The sequence below is a fragment of the Sceloporus occidentalis genome, unplaced genomic scaffold, assembly GCF_023333645.1.
Source record: "Sceloporus occidentalis isolate IW3139 unplaced genomic scaffold, rSceOcc1.0.p SCAF_106, whole genome shotgun sequence".
In the NCBI taxonomy this organism is placed as follows: domain Eukaryota; kingdom Metazoa; phylum Chordata; class Lepidosauria; order Squamata; family Phrynosomatidae; genus Sceloporus; species Sceloporus occidentalis.
Window position 1 is genome coordinate 224,511 of NW_028317086.1, and position 18,764 is coordinate 243,274.

Sequence of the window (18,764 nt, forward strand, 5' to 3'; positions counted from 1 at the left end):
TCAGCTATCTTTGCTAAAATACTATATTTTTTGTTATCTGCTGAAAGCTACATATAAAGATGAGAAACTAGAGACTTGTTAAAGCGCATATATTAAAAGCAGAAATACAATATGCTAACAAACTGCCTCCATTAGAATATTCATTTTGTAAAACTGTAATTATCTGTGTAGAATTTAATTTCTTGTTTTGGATGTTCAAGCAGAGATTTTATTAAACAAGCTATGTTAATATTTGTGGTATTTAATATATCTGCCTAAAGCAGGACAATACAGCTTTGCCTAATGTTTATATGTCTACCTATCATCTGTAGACTATATATACATATTTTAATTACTATTTGTATTCTGTCCACGCTGAAATATATTAGATGAAGAAAAAGTTTGCTCTAAAGAAGTTTCTATTGCCTCTTTAACAGACTTTATAAGCGCAACTATCAGGTTTAAAACTCAAGCACAAAGCCTTTTTTCCTCTCAAACACCCCAAGGAAGAAATAATGAACACTTAGATTAAAATAAAAAAAGCCTTTAGAATTGTACCTGTGGGGACACTCTGTGTATCTGCTCTGTGACAAGTCCCTTCTGATCTGTTAAATGCTCTCGAAACGCTTTAGAAAGAGTCTGATTCACGCCTTCGAAGCAGGAAACAGAGGAAAAATAAAATTAAAATGTAAGTCAGAAAGGAGAAAAGATATTAAAGGGTTTTGTGGGAACTGCAGGATGCTCAACAATGCAATACCACCAACAATCCCACAAAAAAAAACTGTAGATAAAGAATTACATATAATAATTACCTGTGTGACGTCTCTTAATTGAAAGTGCTTTCTGTGTAAACCCTTAGGTGAATGGACTTGAAAGGTGCCGTCTCCATACGATGAAAAAAAGGATTTTTCACAAATACTTATAAAGAAGTGGCTTTGTTCATTTTTCTGGATTTTATTTCGGCCATTAACCTTTTCAGGGACTAGAACAGAATGATAATGAAAATAACCAGTGTTAAATAAATGTTTCCAGGTGCAAAAGAACATTTGAGGTATGTACACCATTCTGTGCTTTATTTAATACCCTTCTCTTATACATCCATACATTGTATGTATATAATCTTATTAACAACTAGAGGGGTTGTTGTAAAATTGCCCCAGCTTCCCCCACTCTGTATGGTGAGGGATAATTAACAAACCCTTGGTAGGCAATATAGCCAATTACACTCTCTTAGCAGGGGATGGAGGGTTAATCGAAAAACCCTTATGGAAGGCACAGACCCCTAGTGCGCCTCCCCTTTACTCCATCACATTTCCCGTGGGATGGAGGTTACAGATTTAAGTCGTTTCCCCATGTGGAGCATTTTTGTCTCCTTCTGGACAAATGTGTGATTTTTTGTAATCTCAATAAAATAAATTTAGAGACATGACTACAGGGGTTGCAACTGCAATGGAGCCCATCTCTCTAGGGGGCCCAGGTGACCCCTGTGACTACTTGTTCCTGTCTCCTAATGCTGGTTCAATATTGTTCAGTAACACAGGCAGTAATACAGCGGGGTCACGTTACGTGACTCTGTGGTGAAACTGAGGCTGCTCGCAAAATGTGCTGCAGGAGAGGTATGGAGGAGTAGGAAGGATAGTTAAGGAGGTGCAGGCGAGAGGGTGGGGTATGCATGTAAGTATGTATGTGAGCATGATTGTGTATGCATAAATCTTTGTGAGCATGTATGTGTATGCATAAGTGTGTGTTAACTTGAATCTCTATATGAAAGTCTATATATGTACGAACATAAATTTGTGTGTTAATATACTGTAGATATGTGTGTGTGAGCATAGATGTGTAAGTGGTGTAAGATGGAGTGTGTGTTAGCATGAATGTGTAAGTGCCTGTGTGTTAATGTGGATGTGTACATATGTGTTGTGTTTCTGTGTGAGCATGGCACAGACCATGGTGTTTGGGGCAAAGATGGCACAGATAAGATGTTTTGGGGCACTGACAACCTAGGGCAAAGATGGCACATATATGCTTGGGATTAAGATGACACAGATAAGATGCTTGGAGCAAATGTGGCACTGTGGGACATGTTGGTCAGTGAAGTTTGGGGCCCAGAGGTAATCGTAAACACTATTATGGAAATTAATAAATGTTGGGTTATACATTTCAGTCTACATTTTCTGAAGTATACTAATCATCCCATAAAACAAATAAAACATTTTAGTGTTTATTGTCAATATTATTAGCATTACATTTGTCACACTACAAAGCTAGACCAGCCAAGACGGCAAAACATAAAAAGGAACTTTGATATGCCGACAGTTGTTCACAGATATAAAAGTTGTACAGAGGCCACACTCTGTAGTACTTCCAAATTAAACCTGTGTTGGCTATTATGTTAGAAATTCTAGAGCCTCAGATTATTTCATTAGAAGTGCCCAACCAATCACCCTCACTTTACTATATTGATTAGAATTTAACATCTTGGAAGAATTAAAGAGCCAAACCTTTCACTTAAATATGTTTAGGTTTCTGCATTATTTTGCTACCTCTTTACTATTTATTTTCTGCTTATTCCCTTTGTATATGTCTTTTCCTTCTATCTCTTCCCAAACGCCATCTTTCCTATAGCCAGTTTTTTTCTGGCTCATTTCTTCTGTGTTAGTCTAATTTGCTCTTTCATTCTACCCAATATTTGTTACATTGCACATTATTATTAAAATATTTAATTTATTTTTGTGCAGGCATAATGCATATTCAGGGAAGTGTGAGGTACAGGAGTGGATGGCCCACAATAATTGATCTGGCCCACAAAGAAATAATTGACCTAAGGTGATGAGGAAGAAAGAGAATATGGACAATAGTCATATATCATTGACTTGACTGGGAAAAACCAAGGAGAACAATGGCAACCTCCTGTGGAAAGCAGCCTGATGATCTCCCCATTACATGTCACACCACCAGTCTCTCCAACTCCCAAAGGTAGAGAGAGTATTAGAAGACTGTGACATGTGGAAGTCTCTCCAAGGTACATAGTGAGAAGCATGTAGTTGTAAGGGATAATGAAAACCATTAAGATGTAACAATAAACCAATATTGTGAAATAAAAACAAAGACACTTATTTCTTGGAATAAACAGGCCGTGGACTTTTATTTAGTTTAACAATACTTATTTTACCATACAAACCCAGAGTTTCACCACCATATAATTTACACGATATATATATGTACAATGCCTACCGCCCTAAAAGCCAGTAGACAAACCACCACATAACCAGTTCATCCCATTTGGGACAACCTTAACCCCAATAAAAGCACCCGACATTTATTATTTTTTTTATTATTTTTTTTTTTTTTTTTTTATATATATACATAACAAATATATATATATCAGGGAGGGTGGGTGGGAGTTTTTCAAGAAGAGCTTCCATCTTCGCCCACGGCTCTCCTGCTTAGCCGAATTACCAGCCTTAAAAAGGTCAGTAGCACAGCCTGCAGTTCGCCTTGTGGCATGAGACGCTGCCACTTCAGCACTTTCTATTTATAGCGCGAATTTGCGCCTTTTGCGCAGCGCGAGGCATACCTAAGCGCTCTCGAGGTGTCCTCGAGACAAAGGCGGCAAATAACTAAGCGGCGCTCGCACACCCCGAAATTTCTAAGTTATATAACCTAGCAGGTTTTTTTTTGTTTTTTTTTAAACTTCAAGCCTGAACTTTTGAACCCTCCATATAACTAATAGCTGACCTTTCAATGAACCCTAGCTCCTATCCCCACAACTACATGCCGCCCTGTGCTATTTAGGCAGCAGGGCTCTACAGTTCCCCAGTATGTTCCACCATGAACCATGTAGCTCCTGTGGATAGGCACGCTGATGTGGGCTTGCATGGGGCAGTGGGAACTGCCAACGTACCTAGGATAGTTCAGGGAGATAATTGGGGAACAAAACATTGCTGGAAACTGCAGTATTTGCTTTACTGACTATGAGCTTAGGCAGCCCATAATCTGTCCGTCATGTAATTACAAGTTTCATAGTCAGTGTGTAAAAAAACTTTCTGCAGGAGAACCCCAGCTGCCCTTTGTGTCGCCATTAGTTCTTACATAATCCTCGGGCAGAGAGGATTGTTCTCCTGGCATCATAGATTGAAGCCACACGGAGGCTGACATTGTGACATTAAGAACCTGCAAAGTTAATGAATAAGTCTGCTTTGAACCTATGCCCATCCCCAGCCCTCTTTCACAAGTCACAATAATAAAGCAAATATGTGATCATCTTATTTTGTGAAATCATCATTTAAGTTTGCATAATCCTACAAGTCTAATAAACTATATCAGGTAACATAAGAGATTGGAGATCTTTTCACCGGGCATCCCAGGGGCATCATGCAGTGTCTTTTTCTACCTAGGACAGGTCAGAATTAGTAATAGCGCCTGGATTGTATTACTAAAAACATGGTTGCAAGGTTTAAGGTTGCAAGGTTTAAGGTTGCATGGCATCACAAATAACTTGCAGATTAGTTAAATCGATTTGAGTCAATTTTGGTCGAGCTAATGATAAGGACATGCTTCAAAACGTGACAATACAACCTAAAAATATACAAAGGTTAATACCAACAATCTCCAACAAGTACTATGATTGTTGGGAATAAAAGAACTATGTGCAAGATAAATGAAACAGACTCATATCACAAGTAGTAAAAACTAATACAGTGAGAGCATTCAAAAATAGGTTTTATATCAGAAAAACTGGTCCGAATACCTGTAGATGGACAAATGCTGACATATTCTATGTTTTTACAAATGTACAAGTGGTTGATGCCCTGGCAGCTTGCCAGGTATCCATGGGGTAATGTGGTGGTAAGAAAATTGTTGAGAACAACTGGTGGGAGGTTCTTGGCTGTCAGTGCTGGGAACCTCAGGTTTAGGCAATCTTTGTGTGTTTATTGTATATATTTACACGTTTGTGTTTTGAGTCATTGTCCTTGTTAACACATCTATGTTTATTGTTTCAGGTTTTGGCGTGACAATGACTCTATTAAATAAAATTGGCTGTGGCCTTTTCTTATCCATATTGAATTGTAGCCCGGAAGTTGAAGCTACAACAGTCATAAACCCCACTATAACTATAGTTAGACATGTTGTAACCTCATTGGAAGAAGACTTGGTTCTGCTCAAATTATGGGGAAATGGATGTTATACCTGTTGCAAGTCGTCCCAAACAAGCCCAATGTACAAAAAAAACCACATCAAGAGTCCAATCGGTCTTGCCGTGTTAAAGATTGGTAAGTGGTAGCCTTCTACATGAGGACACAATGATGACAATATTTGCAGGTTTTTTGTCTTAAGGAATGGGCATATTTGTTTTGGGTTTTCAAGGTGCCTTGCATTCTAGTGAACTTGATCTTTTAAATACCACATGCACTTGCTGATGTATATTTTGTAGACATACTCAGAACAGATAAGTACTTTGAGTATTCCATATCACTCTATAAATCACCCCTTACTACTTATACTCCTCCTGTGTAGTGTTATGGCTGCAGCACATAAATCAGAGATCATTGTGTTTAAGCAGAGGGAGAAAAAAAAAACCCAGTAATGCACCTTTTGCATTTCATACGCTAACCAACTGAGCTTCCATTATATCTTAGTATAAAAGAAGTTGTGGTGTATATAGTTTTAGTTTATTATTAATATAGAGGGATTGTGACATTTTATGTAATAATTCCTTTATTTATTGTTTTTAGTATCAAATTAATTTAAGTAAGACCTGTAGTTTGTGGACAACGCAAAACAATAAATCATTAAAAATATAACAAAAGTAGGCATTTGACTGTAATTGTGTACTGTGTGACTGTGTTTTAGCTCTTTTTTACATTTACATTACAAGCAAAACCTCTAGTTTGTGGACAAAGCAAAATAATAACTAATTGATAATTAAATATTAGTGGCAATTTAGGTAGTGAATTCAAATCCCTTTAAGTCTTTGGCCTGGTCCCATAGTGAATAGTCATGCGCCAAGCAGCTGGATGTGTCTGGCAGTGCAGCAATTTTCAAATATAAGCTATGTGCTTCGTTAAAATGGACATAGTGCTGGTGAAAGTAAGGATAGTTTTGAACACTGGTTTTCTTCAAAGAATTCCAACCGCTCACTGTAGAGCGCAACTAGTTTTCCTGGGAACTGCTGATTACACCCTCCTGTCAAAACCCGTCTGCTTCTGGGTTTGTTTAAAAGTGCCAATGTTTTTTGGAATATTTGCCGCCCCACTAATACTTACTCAGAAAACCAATGTGTAGCTGGCAGAGTAATAAAATTTGCCACATTTCATAAAACGTGCTTAATTTTTCCTGAAAAAAGGTATATTTTCCAATTTTTCTTACATCCTAGCATTTAATTCAGCCAGGAAGATAAATTAAGTGGGGTAGAACAATTCACTGCTTCAGAGAATGCATGACCATATTAAAATAGGTTTATCCTATGTTCTATAAATTTAATATGGAAGCACATATGAGTAAATATGCCCATGCCATATTTTTATCTCACTTTTTAATTGGCTGTGTGTTTAAAGTAGGATTTCTTAACCATTGTAGATTGTCCATTTGGCAGAAAATTGTTTCTTTTGGTGTGAAATACTTATTTTATCTCAGGTAAAAGCAAATAACCTAAAAAAGTTACAGAAACAAAATTCTAATATAGAATAGACACCAAGCCATCAAATATTTAATAAATGGAAAAATGTACAAACTAATTGCTTTTTGTCTGGCAATTGCCCTCCAAGCCAATCCTAATTCTCCAAACAAGAACATCCCAATGCCCAATTTGTGACCTTGTGTAAGTAACGCAGTAAACTCAGACTCTGTGCAAGGGGCTTTATTTAGTAAAACGAGAGTTGGCAGGAAAGTTTGCAGGAGAGTTGTGGTTTAGGATCCTAGACATTTTGAAGATCCAATTCCAGTGACATTCTGCTACAAAAAAGAGATTGGTGTGCATTATACAGAGCCAGTCCTGCCCTTCACACTGGACAGCATGATAGGGTTGGCACTTAATGAATGGTGAAGTGAGAGGTAAAACCACAGCTCTCCTGATGCCTCTTCCTTGAGTGAATAAACCCAAATGTGAGCAAGTGAGTGTAGAAGAATGAGTATATGTGTGTTAGTTATGACTAGAAAGTGCCAGCCCTCCACTGATTGCATTGCCCTTGGCTAGAAACTCAACACGGTGTGTCACAGAAATACAGTAGCCACCTGGCAGAATAGTCTGACAACAAATATTCTGTTTTACCAGAAATTACATTACCATGATATACCTGGAAGAACCTCTTCAACTCCATTTATCTTGTAAAAAACTTTCTATGTTAGCAACGTTGTGTTATTATAAATCATGGGATATTCTGTTTTAATACATCTCAGCAGAATTTCCATCTTGTGAATGGTCTGCAAATGTAATTAAAAGATTTTGAAAACTGTTTTGTGAATCTGAGCATTTAAAGGGAAAAAAAAACCTTGTTCCCACATATGAGTTTCTGCCAAACGACATATCACTTGCTTTGTGATGTTAAAGCGCACTTGAGGTTTCAGGAAATGTTGTAAATATTTGCAATATTCATGTGTGGGACACTTTAAAAACGTAACTACAATATACTGTAATAGTATTTCAGGAGTTTAATTCAAATTGTCCCTCATGTTCGCACAGAAATGCTGAAGACATCTGAAGACATATAGCATAGATCTGATATTCTTTGTTTCCAGAATAAAGCAAAATTCATGCAGTTTTCATACAATATAAATGCGTAATATGATGGATCTTTTTAAGGAATCGTTTTTAGGAAATGTTTATAAAAAGTACAGACCCACTATTTGTCATATCCTTGGTGAAATGTAAAATTAAGACATGGATCCCACACAGTCACACAATTAACATGATACTAACCAGTGGTATATTCGGGCCTAGGCCAACAGGTCTATTGATCAGACTCCCTGCGGTGCCACTTCTCATTGGGCCGCTTAACACTATTTACGTCAAGTGCTTAGCGGCATTAAAAAGGGGAGAGTTGAGATATGATGTCATATCCTGGTACTCAGCAGTAAGGACAGCAGCACAGAAGGGCGGAGGGTTAGACATAGGGAAGCAAAAGGTGAAATATGTCCCTAATACTTACTGTAATACATCAACAGGAAAATATTGTTGGTTTTGTTATGTGTTTTAGAAGGTGAAGGGTAAAACCTATGCTGTTCAAATAAATCGTCATAAATAAAGAGTCACATTCACTTCAACAGTGCAGTACAACAATAATTACTCTTGTTTATGTATGTGTGTAGACTGTATATCAGTACTGTGTCGATTTTTATATTTACAGAAAGGGGTGTGCTGTGTTTTATCAGGTCAATATTAAAGCCACATAATCATGTCATTTATGTATTAGCATTATATAGAGAAACATGCAAGCTTTTCCTGTAATGCTGGGGTTACTCCATGCTCTTTATAAAAAGAAAAAACTTCCCTAGTATTATGTTTCAGTAAAACAGGATTTCACAGTGTATTAGCTGTGCTTACCTTAGCTATCAGTAAACTATTCAGAGAAGAATATCTTGAGCATTGCTGATGTATTATAAATCTGCCCTTCTTAGCATCCGGTTCAGTGAACCAGTCCTAACCATAGTATTATTTCTAGATTATTTCCAAATTTAAACCGTAATAAAATACTAGCGAGAATATTTCACATTTTCATTTGATAATAAAGCTTGCCACTTTTTGTGCAGATATGTCCAAGTCCTGAACAGGCAATAGTTGAGTGAATGTTTTTTTGTAATTTCTTATTATTTTTCTTACTGTACTCTGAGGTCGTACAAGATAAAATAGTTCTTTCCCAATTTTTACCCATCATGTTATAACTTTTTATTGGAGTTTCATCAAGGAAAATTGTGTGGAAAAATTATATCATTATTTGTCGCTCAAAAAATGTCTCTATCAGGATGTGGTCACCATCAATATCATGCAGAGCCCCAATAATCTATAGGTCTTATGGCAACTTGCTGAGAGACTCTGTCATGGAAGCTTCCGTGCCCTGGATTCCTGGAGGGGGCTGAGGGCCAGCCTCCTCCATACAGACTATGAGCCCTGGCCCTGAAAAAGGTTTGGTAGTGTTGAGTACAATGGGTCCATTGGGACTTCTTCTTCCCCTGGTAAAGAGTGGCATGTTTCCCCAATTACCATAGACTCTAAAGAGCTCGGAAACAGATTTGGGGTACCTGCGTTTTGGAGGAGGTTTTATGTGTTACTCTCCATCAGGTCAGGACTTACAGTACAGAACTGTATGGCCAGTATTAGCACCAAGATCTGATATCCTGCTGGTTTTAGACAGAATTTAGGGAACTGCCCGTGTTTACCATCTTCCCCACAGACTACAATAGCGAACCTCCTACTGGGGTGAGTGCAAAAAATGAGCCATGAGCAAAATAGGACCTGATTGAGAACTATGTATGTTTTGCTGTGACTATTATATATAAATTACCCCTTATACTGTTAAATACCAGTGTGTTTCACATTAAACGGAGTTCATGATTACCCTCAAATATGTACCCTTGGCTAATGTTTCTTGAGGGGAAGCGTGGCCGATAATAGGCGAGTGGTTCAGTGGTCGGAGTAGTGGAGGAGGCCAAATTTAGAGAATATACCCATTTGGCATACCAAGATTCGTTACAGGCTCCACTAACATATTTAACTACTACCCCCTACTCAATAATGTTCTGTCATATCCAACACGTTGTACATAGACATTAACAGCAAGTCAGAAGCATTTTTAGAAAAATGTGCTCCTTGGACCAAATTCTTATAGCCAAGGAAGCAATATTCTAAATATACTAAACTTGTGAGAATAGCAAATGATGATTATGCTACTCAAGCACAAGGGTTATCAGTAGGGTTATCAGTAGGCATATACCTCTAACCAATTTCATGAGGTTGTATTTGTTTGACAGAATCGTCTTACTGAATGTTTCAAGGTGCAGATACTCTAAATGGTCATCTTACTAAATATGGGTGTTTTGGTAACCGGATGTATTCTGATTAACACTAGAATGATTCCAGTTTATACAGGGTTCTAAAAAATTGCAAATTTAAGGATGGACACAGGACCTCCCTTTGGATTAGTTCAGTGATGGAAGTTATCAATATACTTTGTGACAAACCCTGTAGCACAAGGGCCATAAACATCACAGTTAGGGGTCTTAATCACAGTCCTCTAGGGCAATCAGAGTCAGGAACAACAGTTTGAAGCAAAACAGTGCTTTATTTTTAATCGCTCAAACCCCAAAACCAAATCATAAAAACAAAACCTAGCTCCCAATTGGAGCCCTCTCTAACTAAACTATGCTGGTCCAGACTGACCAGCCTAATCACCCACTACCTCAACCTCCCAGCCAGACCCAGCTACGCCAGGCTCTGGAAAACCTCCCCCAGACAGCACACAAAATGTCCAGGCAGGTATTGCCTCACTTGGCTCCGGGATGGTCCTCTTGTGCAGGGCCTCTCCTTGCCCTGGGAGCTCAGGGAAACTTCCTCTTCCCCCAACAGTCTCTCTGAGTATCAGGCTCCAGGGGTTTTTAATGCCCAGCACCTGTGCCTGATGCCGGCCTCATAGAAATCCCGTACTGGATCCTGCAGACTTCTAGCCTCCTGGAAAAGCCGGCATGGATTTTCCACATAATGGGGGAATGGAGCATTGGCCCACCCTGCTCTCCAATTACTCCATCCCAGGGACCCATATGTATAATCTGCATAGCAGCTGTACTTAGATGCCATGCTAATCATCTCCCTGGGGTTCACAATCTCACAACGTGTATAGGAAAGAAATATTTCATAAGCTCTACTAAGTGTAGTTTTCTAAAGTAGTGCCAAAGTCTGGCCTGACTAGCCTGACAACCTGACTCGTCCCATTAAATCATAGATGTTTGGACACACGTTAGCATAATGGGAAAATAATCCGGTTTTGCTTATCCCCTCTTAACTGACCGTGACGATCATGTCCACACTATCTTGAATAATCTCAATATTAATACATATTACTGCATTTACTTTTATCTTTCTCTCTGCATCTTCACCACAAAGAATTGATTTTCATTCGAGTAAATCTTTCCTGCTGAATATTAAATCTAGAATCGGTGTAAAGTATTAAAATTTTATGATCATGTTTGATTGTAATCTTTGTTTCCAGCCAAATCAGGAGAATTCTGTTACAATTACGCAAATCTTTTTTTCTTCAGGTGCAGCTTAACTGGCAGCTTTTTGACTTAATACTGTCAGTATTACCCAGTCTCAGCTGTATCTGAAAAAAATATGTCATTTTAAGGCAAACCATCAGCCCAGGGCTCATCTAGCCCTGGAAATCACAACATATTAATCTTCAAAGGAGCAGCCTGACACAGTCTGACACTATTTACCAAAGAATAACCTCATGTCTGTGTCATTCATTTTTTAAATACTTTGTTTAACTCACAGTAGTTAAGAGAAAAGGGGAGGAAGTAAGTGTAAACACTATACATTGTATATGTAACAACCTACATATTTTAACAGCTTTGTGTGGCCCACCACTCATTTACATTGGTTGCATTGGTTGCGTGGTCGATGATAGCAAACTTCAGCTATTTCTGAATAGATTTGAATATCTGAAATATCCCATTTTCTGTAACTTGTACATTGCCTTTAGTTTGTTTATATATCAACAATTTGTTGGGATATATTTTCTAAGCTTATATAAAAATGTGCAACGTGTTAAAATATTAGGGGAGCATGGAGCTATGTAAGAACTGGGGGAAAAAGTGTTGTCTCAACCCCATTTGGTTATGGAAAAAGTTGTGCTCTCAACCCCACTTGGTTATGGAGAATTCAGTCCTTGCTAACCTATCTGTATTGCATCTGAACTATTTGTTCTATGCCTTCTAGATAATATATATATATTATTAGTACTGTATGTCAACAGCATCCAATTATTCCTCTATTACACTAGAGATGGGCAAATATTACATTTATTGGGGTCTCTTGATACCTGGTACAGTGACGTATTTACTTTTGGGACTGACCTAGGACAGCACCCCCAGCTGTCCCCTCCAGGGCCAACATACCTAATACATTAAATCATATCACATTAAGCAGTGACACACAGCGCCTTTTAATGCAATCGACGTAGCCTGTGCTGAGCTGGCACAGCTTCCATAGCTTAAATAGTCCTGTTGTGGAGACAGTGGGACAATGGGAGACTTGATCATCCAAGAGAGACGATCTTCCCTCTTGTTTTTGTAGTACATAGACTGCTGGCTTCTGGACTTGCTGTGCCAGGCCTAGTTCCTATAATAAGAATTCTTTCAGGCTTTGACCCTAAATCTCGGGGATTTTAATTCAATCTCAGAGTGAAGGGCCAGAATTTTAGTGTCACACAGACTGGAGCTGAGTCTTTCATATTCTACACAGATTTGATGATACTCGGCACTCCCAAGGTAATAAGGTAATAATATGGTAATAAGGAACTCAGATGGTGCTCAAAGATTATTGAATAGTCCTATTTTAAAAGGGCAAATGTCTTTTTGGTGTGAAATATTTAAAGTTTAACTCTTTCTCCAGCTTAGCTACTGTTATGAGGCCAAACATGCTTGTGGACTGTTACAGTCATGCTTGTATATGTTACAGTCTCTAATACAGTTTCTTTAATAAAATGTTATTTCCCCTGATGTTTTAATCTACATCATTGTCTCCTAACCCTTCATAGCGTATCTGAACCTTTCAATTCAATTTCCATTAAGGGGAGAATGCAGTTCTCCAGTTGCGCTTTTTAATGCCGAGAATCTATTGGGAAACATCTCTCCAATTATTACATTGTTCACTTTCTCTGCTTGATAACTAGTCTATATGGGGAAAAATGGGGACTGGGGAACCTTTTCCAACGGCTTTATTGACTGCTTCATTAATCTAGATTGGAAAGTCTAACCAATATAACAGTCATCTCTGGGGGATTAACATATCTACATTATGTCTCATTTTAGAATACAGTGGGACTTCATATTATCAGTTTAATATAACTGTGCGCCTGGTATAATCATACTGCAGAAATGATATTCACAGAGAAAATCACATAGATGTAGGCTATAAAAACGGCAGTATATGTAATACGCCACGTAGATTTTAATAGGTACTTGTTTATAATATGTTATTTATTTAAATGTAAACAAAAAAAACGCAATACCTTTTAAGTACCGAACATACAGTATATAGCATCTGCAATATTCTCCAAGTGTCCTTAAATATGGAAAATTGCGGTTATTACTTGCAAGTGTTCATACATTTCAACTGAGCCTCCTATCTTTGTGTGATATAACCATGTCAATCTTTAAGCTTTTAGTCTATATACACTCCCCATTGTTTTCCCAAGCTGAGGAAGGGGGTCAGGCGCCAGAGAGTAGATTGGCTCATTCCTCATGCCATATCCAGCTTGTCTACCTCTACTGGAGCAGGTTGATGTCTTCACTAGATATGTTGTCAAAATACATATTTCTGTACACTAATTTTTTTTTATTGAAATATTGTCCCGTAATTAAAAAATGAAAACATTTGATTATTTCCTAACTGATCCCTAGTGAGTTTCTGCCCTCTGAAATGTGGAAGGAAATGTCTTATGATACATACATTCATTTATCAAAGCAGCCACTGATTGTCAAGAATGGAGTGATAAAGGATTTATTCTCGAGTGGGTGGTATGAAGCGTGACGCCAACAGCTGCATCCCCTTCATAATTATCCATTACTTAATACCATGGATACCTTGTGTTCCAATTCCAAAGGCAAAAGAAAATAAAAATCCAGAATTGTCCAGATAATGCAACAAAAAAGTTTGATCACCCATTTTGAAATTGTTAAGTGAGAAAGAATGTTAGTAATTTATATGATCAATTTTCTTATAGCGTGGTTGTATTCATTTTTATGTAAGACACAGTATGTGTATGTATGTATATGTATGTACGTATGTGTGTGTGTGTGTGTGTATATAAATATGCACTACCATTCAAAAGTTTGGGGTCAATTAGCTGTTTTCGTAGAAAACAAGGACATTTTTAGCTGTGCTAACCAGGGGCATTGTTAAGTCTCACAAAGATCAGCATACTTGAAAGCAGTGGAGTCCGCTTTGGGAATGGCTGCTAAGTACACTACACATTTATAAGCATACACATACAAATATTTACAAAACATTTCTATTTCCAGCAACTTCTGTGAAATATGCAACCAAGTTTAACAGCTTTAGACATCCCATTTTATATAAGGATTTGCCCCAGGGACCAGATTGCACCCACAAGATTTGCCCCAGCACCTAGATTGCTCCCACAGGACCTGCCCAGATGACATCCACAGGAATTATGCTGCACCTAGATTGCACCTAGAATGCTCTCCTCTCGGAGTCTCAGGTCTCCTCTCAGTCAGACTTAGGCACACCATTTATTCATTCTATACCCTTTAGGCCAAAAACAGTAATGGATAGTCACACATGTACTCTACTCTTACAAATATCTGCCCATAAATGCATACATACACACGTACACTTTATTTCCCATTTACACTTGCCCTTGCATGCACACACTTGTTTGCTCTAACACAAAAACACGTTAAAAACAAAAACACGCTTTTCTCCTAATTTCTCCCCTATGTCATTATCTCTCTTCCTCCTTCTCTTTATGTCTCTTTTCTATCCTGCCCTTTGTGTTTATCTCTTACCTTTGGCAAGGTGCATGGTGTCTAGAGTGAAGGGCTCTCTATATATATTACATTGTGTTTGGTATCCATTAATCAAACAAATGATCTTACAAGATGCCCTGAAAGGTCAATATTAATAACCTTTGAGTTACAAAATGTGTAAAGTGAAATTATTAAAACAGCTTTAAAAGGCAATACATGTGATGGTATGGGTGGGCCATGACAGAGAAATAGGTAAAAGAACAATGACAATTTTACAGCTCCCTAGGCAGGTCAGGCAAGACGAGAGGATCTCCCCAACAGACCCATAATCCCCACTGCAAAAATGGGACATTGGGTCTGCTAACTGGGACTGCATTAAAAGCAGGACGGTCCAACTAATAATTGGACACTTGGGAAGTATAAGGAGGTGCATTTATAACGGATCAGTACATATAGAACAAATATCAGTTTATAACAGTTGAAGATGCATAGGTGCATTTCAGCACATATCTGAACTGTAACTGGCACAGAGCAACTCATACTATACACCGCTATCTTGTCCTTTAGTTGCTCTGTCCCTAAGGCATGTTAAATGTAGAGTTGAAAAAGACACCTACTGTATTCCAAAAGACCCTCTTTTGGAAGCTCTCTGCCCAACTCAGCTTCTTAATGTAATTTCCAGTGAGAAGCAGCATTTCCTTATCTCGAACACACACTTATTCTAATCTGTTTGATGTGAACTAATCCAATCTGCATGGATACTCTGATTCATGGAATGTTTGGTGGAATGTAGAACTGTCAAAAATCCACCCTTAGGCTGTTCATGTAAAATTACAAAATAAACCGTTCGTGTGCTAGCCAGCTCATGAACAGAATCTCCATGAGTCTCATAATCCAGAAGGCAGATACAGTATATCTCTCTGCTTTATTATTCTTGATATAAGTTTTATACTTGCATTTATAAAGATGGAGGTCATCAGCCTACAGTTAAAGCTGCATTTATTCTGTTTTTTTTAAAGAGATCAATGTTTTTTAATTATTATTGAAATATTGCTTACATGCTTTCTTTATCTCGTAAAAATGAAAGAGTTATTTATCAAATGAATACATGGTAAATAGTCATGTATTAGCATTGAAAATAGTGTTAAAGTCAATGCAATATTCAGTAAAACATATAATACATTTAGGACTGCATAGTACCGTATTTGCTCGATTATAAGACAAGGTTTTTTTCAGAGCAAATAGGTCTGAAGCCCACGGGGGCCAGAATGGACTAGAGTGGGCCCTGACAGAGTGCTGAGCAGGGCTAGGCTAAGGCAGGAATTGTGGATTTTAGGGGAGGAGTTTTGGTAGGAGGATATTTAAGTTTGGTGATCACAGGGGTAAGGATCCATTTTGTTTAACCTTACCTGGTGGTGTTTGTCCCACCCTCCCTCCCATTATGTGGTTGAGTTTGTGGAGTAGTGTTGCTGCATTAGTCACAGTTGTGGGCGGTAGCTTGCCAGGTATCCATGGGGTTAATGTGGTGGTATGATCCTTGGTGGTCATAACTGGTGGGAGGTTCCTTGCAAGGAGTGGTGCTCGGAACCTCGGGTCCGGGTTGGGGCATCCTGGTATGTCCCTTCCCAAATTGGTGTATGGTATGGTGTTGCTGCATTAGTCACAGTCGTGGGCGGTAGCTTGCCAGGTATCCATGGGGTTAATGTGGTGGTATGATCCTTGGTGGTCATAACCGGTGGGAGGTTCCTTGCAAGGAATGGTGCTTGGAACCTCGGGTCCGGGTTGGGGCATCCTGGTATGTCCCCTCCCAAATTGGTGTGTGGTATGGTGTTGCTGCATTAGTCACAGTCGTGGGCGGTAGCTTGCCAGGTATCCAAGGGGTTAATGTGGTGGTATGATCATTGGTGGTCATAACCGGTGGGAGGTTCCTTGCAAGGAGTGGTGCTCGGAACCTCAGGTCCGGGTTGGGGCATCCTGGTATGTCCCCTCCCAAAATTGGTGTGTGGTATGGTACCTGGATAACTTGGCAAGCTAGGTTGGTTTTGGTTACGTCATTGTCTCTGTTAACGCATCTATGTTTATTATTTCAGGTTTTACAGGACAATGACTGTTAAATAAAACGGCTGTGGCCTTTTCAAACCCATCTTGTGTGTTGGTGTTTTATTTAATTGAGCAAATGAGCCAAGCCTGGCCCGTGAGTCGAAGCTACATCTGTCATGACTATGACGACGACGGGGATCCTCCTGCCCCCCCCACCCCACTTACCGGTGCTTCTGAGTCCCCAGTGTGCAGCCGGGGCAGTGTCTACGCGATTCGCGTAGACAACTTACGCTGCAGCCGGAAGGAGGTGTGGCTAGCAGCGGGGGTTGTCTGCGTCCATCGCGCAGACCTTCCCCGGCTGTCAGAGATCAGAGTTCCCGGCACCGGTGCGGGGAATTCTCTCTGATAGTCGGGGAAGGTCTGCGCGATGGACGCAGACAACCCCCGCTGCTAGTCACACCTCCTTCCGGCTGCCGCGTAAGTGTAGACATCTACACGTTGCCCCGGCTGCATGACAGGGGAGTCAGAAGCACCGGTAAGTTTGGGGGGGGCAGGGGAGTGTTAAATGGGGGGCATAAGGCATTTCTGGAGGCAGAGTGTTCTATAAAATGCCTTTTAACCCCCTTAATGCCACTCTGCCTCCTGAAATGCCTTAAACCTCCCTATATGCCACTCTGCCCCATAATATGCCTTTTAACCCACTTAATGCCAGAGTGGCATATAGGGGTATAAGGCATTTCTGGAGGCAGAGTGGCACATAGGGGGTCAAAAGGCATATCATGGGGCACAGTGGCATATAGGGTTAAAAGGCATATCATGGGGCACAGTGGCATATAGGGGGTATAAGGCATTTCTGGGGCAGATGTGCATAACTAGGGGGGCAGGTTGGAAAATAGAAGGAAATAAAACCAAAATATTTTTCTCTATAATAGCTTTTATTAAAAAAAATAGTTTACATGAATTAGCATTTACTGGTAAAACTTTTTTCCTATAGGGTCGTCTTATATTAAGGCTTTTTCTTTTTTTCCTAAATTAATATTCAGATTTGGGGGGTCGTCTTATAATCAGGGTCGTCTTATAATCGAGCAAATACGGTAATATGTGTATGTTAGTCTGTTATTAAATATATATTATACATTAAAATACATGATCTTCATTCTTTTCTGAATGTTGGTAATAACTGTAGTTAAAATAAAATAACAGTTTGTTAAAATGTATTTTCTAATAACCGTGTAAACTATATATTTCTGTTTCTTTTGCTACCTTGTCTTTTAATATAACATGTGACAGCACCACCTCCTGACATAAATTGGTTATGAGAAGTAATCTATCCTGGAAGCCTAGAGTTTAAAGCATACATTTAAAGTGGTAACCTGTGAACAGAAACAAGCCTAGGTTTGAGTAGATGGCTTTGTCACCACAGCACCAAAGGGCACTTGATAAAGTACCAGGACAGCTTTCATCTGACTGGAACAAATTTGCTAACTAGAAAAATAATATTAGACTTGTGCATTCGGATTCTATATATTTCAAATTTATCGTCGTTCACTCACGCTCTCTAAATGTTGTCCTACCTTCTCTGCCGAACACTTCCGCTTCTGTAACTTCTTCCACATCTTCTTCTGCATCTTCATCATCTTCTATCTTCTCCCTTCTCTATTCTATCCTCAATCTATAATCTGGCATTTTCTTACTTTGTCCGCATCTCCAAGGACATAACCCAGCAACTTCGGACAAAATGGAGGCGCGTGCGGTAACGTCCTCTCCCGATCCTCCAATGGGTGGAAGAGGATGTCACTGCAAGCACAGCCGCATTGTCCTTAGTTCACGTGAGGGCAAAATGACGGTACCTACAGTGACGTCTTCTCCTCTGACTGGAGGTTCTGGGAGATGACTTCACCACAAGTGCCACCGTATTGCTCTTAGTTCACCTTAAGTGAATATGGCGGCGCTTTCAGTGACAGCCCCTTCCCTGATTGGAGGAGTGGCACCATATTGCCCTCGGTTCCTCCAATCAAGGGAGAGGACGTCACCACAAGCGC